The sequence below is a fragment of the Humulus lupulus genome, chromosome 3 (assembly GCF_963169125.1).
Source record: "Humulus lupulus chromosome 3, drHumLupu1.1, whole genome shotgun sequence".
NCBI lineage: Eukaryota > Viridiplantae > Streptophyta > Magnoliopsida > Rosales > Cannabaceae > Humulus > Humulus lupulus.
This window is the reverse complement of record NC_084795.1, coordinates 170,435,003-170,441,331: the sequence shown is the minus strand read 5'-3', so window position 1 is coordinate 170,441,331 and position 6,329 is coordinate 170,435,003.

Here is a 6,329-nt window from a genome sequence, read left to right as displayed (position 1 = left end):
CTTCCAGGAGAGGCTCTTCGAGTGGTCTCCGCGGAAACAGTTCCGTGCCTCGCACAGAACAAAACCGGACGGTCGAGTCCGGGAGAAGGCATATTTGGAACGATATCCGTCTGACACAGGATCCCGCCTGACACGCCCGTCAGGTCAAAGCCGCACACATCCCAACACGCCTAAGGGTACCTTTTCGCCTACTGTTCCGCTGACAACTTGGAAAAGACGGCTGACTTTGTGTGTTCCCCATACTTTCACGTAAATATACCCACATAGAGTCTTGTAGCCATGCTACTATAGTAATTGTATCCCCTATTTATGGCTGGTGTAATTAAGACTCAGGGAGGTAGAGAAAAACCCTAATCCGAAACCCTAGCTATAAAGACCCCTTCATTTTACAAGAAGAGGGAGGACCAACAAATCAGAGAGCAAAAACTCTACTAAAATCTCTCTAGCTTCATCTTCTTCAAGAGAACCCGAGAGAAACACTGTGAGTGTGTGAAGTTCTTGTGCCCCAGCCATCTTACTGTAACCTTTTCCAAGTATAATAACATCGACTCGTGGACTAGGGCTTGTTAACGCCTGAACCACGTAAAAACACTGTTTGTTTAGTTACATTTCAGCATTTATACAGTTCTTATCTTTTTATTATTCTGTTTATATTCGTTTCCGAAAAACTCGGTAGACATTTTGGTGCTTTCATTGAGAGCTGTAGGAAGTTGTTAGTCAGCTCTTTTTCTGTGTACGTTTGTTGTATTCACTTCGTGCTAAAGAGATGGTGACTACGAGAAAATCCGCTGTTGACAAAAATGCTACGGTCAACCCCGATACCGTGATGGAAGATGTGGTGCAAAGCGAACCCTTGGACTACCAAGGTGAAGACCCGACATCCCGCCAGGATCGGGTCAGTACCGAAGATACAACATACTTAGAAGATGAAGAAGAGTATGTCCATGACGGTTATTACAAGGACGGCTGCTACTATGAGAAGGACCCAGAACTGGCCCAAGTAGCCGAAGAACTGGTGGCCACCAAGGCCAAGCTTGCTGAGCAGGAGCGCGTCTCCGAAAGAATGCAACGCATGATGGAGCGCCTCCAAAGTAAGTTCGGAGACCTAGGCGACTCGGACGAGGATGCCTCTGTTTTAGGTGGTGCTGATGCCCCCATGCCGGATCCAGCCGCTGCTGGACCATCCAAAGCCGCCCCTAACAAGGGCAAAGAAAAAGTTGGAGAGCCTGTGCGCGCTGACGCCCCTGCACTTCCTAAAGGCGTGAATTACCAGGCCGACTGCCCCCCCCGCGTGCAGAAGGTCTCTGGCGCTCCTAAGCCCAGACGTCCTTCAGCCCCAAGGGGGCACTCTGTGCCTAAAGGGCCCGGTGCTAAGGCACCTTGGCCTAGGGGAAGGAACAACCGCCCCAGTGATTCCGTCAACCAGGACGGTCGGGCTGCGAACTCGCACTCCGAGGATAGCTGGTCCACGGTGGACCTAAGAAGAAGGTTGGAGGCCAAGTATGAAAAGGCCAAAGGAGAAAAGGCCCGGCCTCGCGGAGATGACCTCCGAAATCATATTAATGACATGCTCCGGGGACGTGACCTCCCGGAGAGTGATACGAAGAGGCTCGAGGAGCAGATTGCGGCCTTGACCAAGCTGGTCCGGAAGCAAAGTGGGGCCCTGTCAGACTCTGAGGATGAAGACCCGGAACCATGTATTCGGAGGATCGCGGAAACGTCCCTCCCGGATAACTTCAAAATGCCTCACATAGAATTATACGATGGGAGGATAGACCCGCGTACCCACCTAGCTAAATACAATAAAATGATGCAAGTGGCGTGTGTCAGTGAGGACGCCAAATGCATGTGCTTCTCACTCACCCTTACCAAGTCCGCGGAGGACTGGTGGAAAAGATTAGCTCCCGGATCGATCCACAGTTGGAAGGAGCTACAGTCCGCGTTTAGGAGGCAGTTTATTGCTGCCCGCGACCACGACATGGAGTTTGGTTCCTTAACCAACATCAAGCAGCAACCCACTAAGAACCTCAAAGCTTTCATTCAGAGAATGATGGAAGCTGCTGCAAAAACCAAGGTCAGCGATGACATGAAGCTGATCGCCCTTCAATCGGGCCTTACTGTCGGCTCCCTGCTATGGGGGGAAATGCAAAGGAGGCGGGCAGAAACGCTATCCGAATTCATGTCAAAAGCTCAGGGAATCATCAACCTTGAGGATGCCTACCAGCAGGCCTTTGGAGTTCCTCCGGCTCCAACGCCTTCCGTGACTGCGCCGAGCTTTGCTTCGCAAGCTCCCGCACCAGCCCTCACGCTTCCAGGAGCCCGATTCACTCCAAGTGTGTATGGGCCTTCCGCGTCTGCTCAGACGCCGAGTCAAACCCATTTCTCTGGGTACGGAGCAGTACAAACCGGATGTAGTATCGCTCCTGGCATGCCGCAGCCGCAAGCGGAAGCCCCAGAACGAAATTTGAGCCAATCACGGAGCAAACGAAGGGGAAGAAACTCCAACCGGGGAGACCATTCAAAGAAACCCCGGAAGGACTATGAGCCCAAGTGCACGGAATATACCAGTTTGATAGACTCGCGAGAGAATGTCTATCGGGCGACCTGTAATATGGTCAACTACAGGAAGCCCCCGAAAGTGTCTCACGGAGGAAGGCGTCCGCGAGACTCCAATAAGAGGTGTGAGTTCCACGGAGACGTGGGGCACACCACGAATGAGTGCCTTCAGCTGAAGGATGAGATCGAGTCCCTGGCAAGAGCGGGACACCTCGGTCAGTGGGTGAGGATACCCATTATCTATCCCGGACAGGGGGTAGTTCACGGAGCTGCATATTCCCCGGGACAGAGGGGGGCCGCTAGCGCTCCTGGAGCCGGTCACCCCCAAGCTCCCGGGTCTCAGTTCCCAGCACTTCCTGCTCCACCCGCTCCGGCGCCCATTGCCTTGTTGGCTCCAGGACCAGGCAACCCATATCCGCCCGGCCTTGCTCCGCCACCCGTTGACGGACACGTCGCCACCATTTCCGGAGGACCGCACCTTGCCGGAAGTACCCGCAACTCCCAGAAGAGGTACTTGAGGGAGTTAGAGCACGCCGAGGAGATGTGCGCCTTGGTTCAATCACCTGCCCAACGTCCCCGAATGATGGATCTTCCCATCACCTTCACGGAGGACGATGCTCGACATGTGCACTTCCCCCACAACGATCCCCTCGTGGTGGAAGCCCAGATTGCCAATAAGAAGGTCTCACGGATCTTGGTCGATAACGGAAGCTCCGTGAACATCCTCTTCAAAGCGGCCTTCCACGCGATCGGGTTGACCGAGACAGACCTGGCCCCATGCCCCATCCAGCTTCAGGGTTTCAATGGGGACGCACTCATGCCATTAGGCAAAATTCAACTGCCAGTCACCCTCAGAGGAGAAAGCGACGCTTGTACCTTCAAGCATAGCACATTCGTGGTGGTCGACTGCCCCACGGCGTATAATGCCATCTTAGGCCGACCGGTCCTGATCGATTGTGGGGCCATAACCTCGATACGCCACTTATGTTTGAAGTTTCCATGCGACGATGGGCGTATTAGCACCCTCCGAGGAGACCAAAGAAGTGCACGGAGCTGTTATAACGTCTCCGTCCGATCCGTCTACACGGTCCAAGAGACGTTTGCTGCCATTCCTTTGGCGGAAGAATTGCCAAAAACTGGGGGTGCTCAGGAGGCATACTTTGACGAACTCGACCCAAGAGTGGGAATCGAGAAAGCAATAGAGCCGATGGAGGAAGTCGAAGGGGTGATCCTCAACCCGGGAGAACCCACCAAGGTCATTCAGGTGGGGAAAAACCTGCCGTCGGCCGTTCGAGATAAGATCGTGGCCACTGTGAAGGATAATCAGGATATCCTGGCATGGTGCCACGCTGATATGACGGGGATTAATCCCAATGTTGTGTGCCACGCACTCAACATAGACCCATCTGCAACTCCAATTCGCCAAAAGAGGAGGCCGCTGGACCCAGTAAGAGCCGAAGCCGTCAAAGCTGAAGTGGACAAATTGATGTCCATAGGCTTTCTCCAGGAGTCGCACTATCCCGTGTGGTTGGCCAACCCAGTTCTGGTCCCGAAACCCGATGGGTCCTGGAGAATGTGCATTGACTTCACGGACCTAAACAAGGCCTGCCCGAAAGATTGTTTCCCTCTCCCGCGAATCGATCAGATGGTAGACGCTACTTCCGGGTACGAACTCTTATCCTTCATGGATGCGTACTCCAGATACAACCAGATCAAGATGCATGTCGCGGACCAGGAACATACCAGCTTCCTCACGGACAAGGGTGTCTACTGTTACGTGGTCATGCCTTTCGGTTTGAAGAATGCTGGGGCGACGTACCAGCGTCTGGTAAACAGAATGTTCAAGGACCAACTGGGGAGGAACATGGAGGTGTACGTGGACGACATGTTGGTAAAGTCCAAGACCTCCGGGGACCACAGTGACGACCTTGAGGAAGCTTTCGCCGTGATCCGAAAGTACGGGATGAAATTAAATCCAAAGAAATGTACTTTCGGGGTCTCGTCTGGGAAGTTCCTCGGTTTCATTGTCAGCTCCCGCGGAGTGGAAGCCAACCCTGAGAAAATAAAGGCGTTCATAGATATGCCTTCCCCCCGGAAACATAAGGATGTCCAGAGCGTTACCGGAAGGATAGCTGCTCTCAGCCGCTTCGTATCCAAGGCCACTGACAAGTGTATCCCCTTCTTCAATTTGTTGCGAGGAAATAAGAAGTTCGAGTGGACCCCCGAATGCGAAGCAGCCTTCCAACACCTCAAAGAACATTTAACCCGAGCTCCCATTCTGTCCAAACCTGTCGAAGGAGAGGCGCTGTTCTTATACTTAGCTGTGACTGAGCACGCAGTGAGTGCCGCTCTCGTCCGGGAAGATGGCCGTATCCAGCTCCCTGTGTATTACGTAAGCAAGAGGTTATTGGACGCCGAGTCCAGATATTCAATGATCGAGAAACTCTCCTTCTGCTTGCTGATCGCTTCATGGAAGCTGAGGCCATATTTCCAGGCGCACACCATCAAAGTACTCACCAACCACCCTCTCCGACAAGTCCTGCAGAAGCCCGAGTCTTCTGGCAGATTGCTTAAGTGGGCCATGGAACTGAGCCAGTTCGACGTCCACTACCAACCACGTGTTTCCATAAAAGGTCAAGCTCTCGCGGACTTTATTGTGGAATGCTCAGGAATGAATGACCTCCCGGAACTTCCCACCTGGAAAGTCTATGTAGACGGAGCCTCAAATGAAAAAGGAGCTGGAGCGGGGGTCATCCTAATTTCTCCCCAAGGACATCAGCTCCAGAGCGCCATCCGCTTCGCGTTCCCAGCATCCAACAACGAGGCAGAACACGAAGCCATGTTAGCTGGGTTACGACTGGCCAAAGAAGTCGGAGCCCAAAAAATCGAAGTATACAGCGACTCCTTACTTGTGGTAAACCAAATATTCGGGGAATACCAGACGAAAGGCGAAAGGATGGCTGCCTACGTGTCTCTCTCCCGCGACCTACTGCAGCATTTTAAAGGCTACCAAGTCCGCCAGGTCCCCCGAGACCAGAACTCACTCGCGGACACGCTGGCCAAGCTTGCAATGGACCCGGAGATTGAACAGTATGGCTTAGTCCCCATCGGGCACTTAGAAGCCCCCAGTACTGAGACACGAAGGATAAACGCCATCATCGACCATTCCCACTCCTGGATAGGACCCATCCTCAGATTTCTCACCACTGGAGAGCTCCCCACTGATAAAGCTGACGCAAGGAAGCTCCAATATCAAGCTCCCCGATACGTGGTTATGGATGGGAAGCTTTACCGCAGGGGGTTGTCCATACCCTTCCTTAGATGTGTTGCCGGAACCGAAGTCAGCACCATCGTCCATGAGATTCACGGAGGCTTCTGTGGCGATCATACCTCCGGGCTGAGCCTCTCCAAAAAGATCCTTCGACAAGGATACTTCTGGCCCACCATGAAGAAGGATTGTGTGGATTATGTCAGGAAATGTGAGCAGTGCCAGAGGTACGCCAAGGTTCCGCGAGCGCCGCCTACAGAAATTACCCTAATGACCAGCCCCTGGCCGTTCGCCGTTTGGGGCATTGACCTAGTAGGTTCCCTCCCAACTGGAAAGGGTGGAGTGAAGTACGCCATGGTCGCGGTAGACTACTTCACCAAATGGGCTGAAGCTGAACCTATGAACACGGTCACATCTAAAAAAGCACTGGACTTTGTCATCAGGACTATAGTGTGTCGTTTTGGGCTTCCACGAAAAATTGTGTCCGACAACGGAAAGCAGTTTG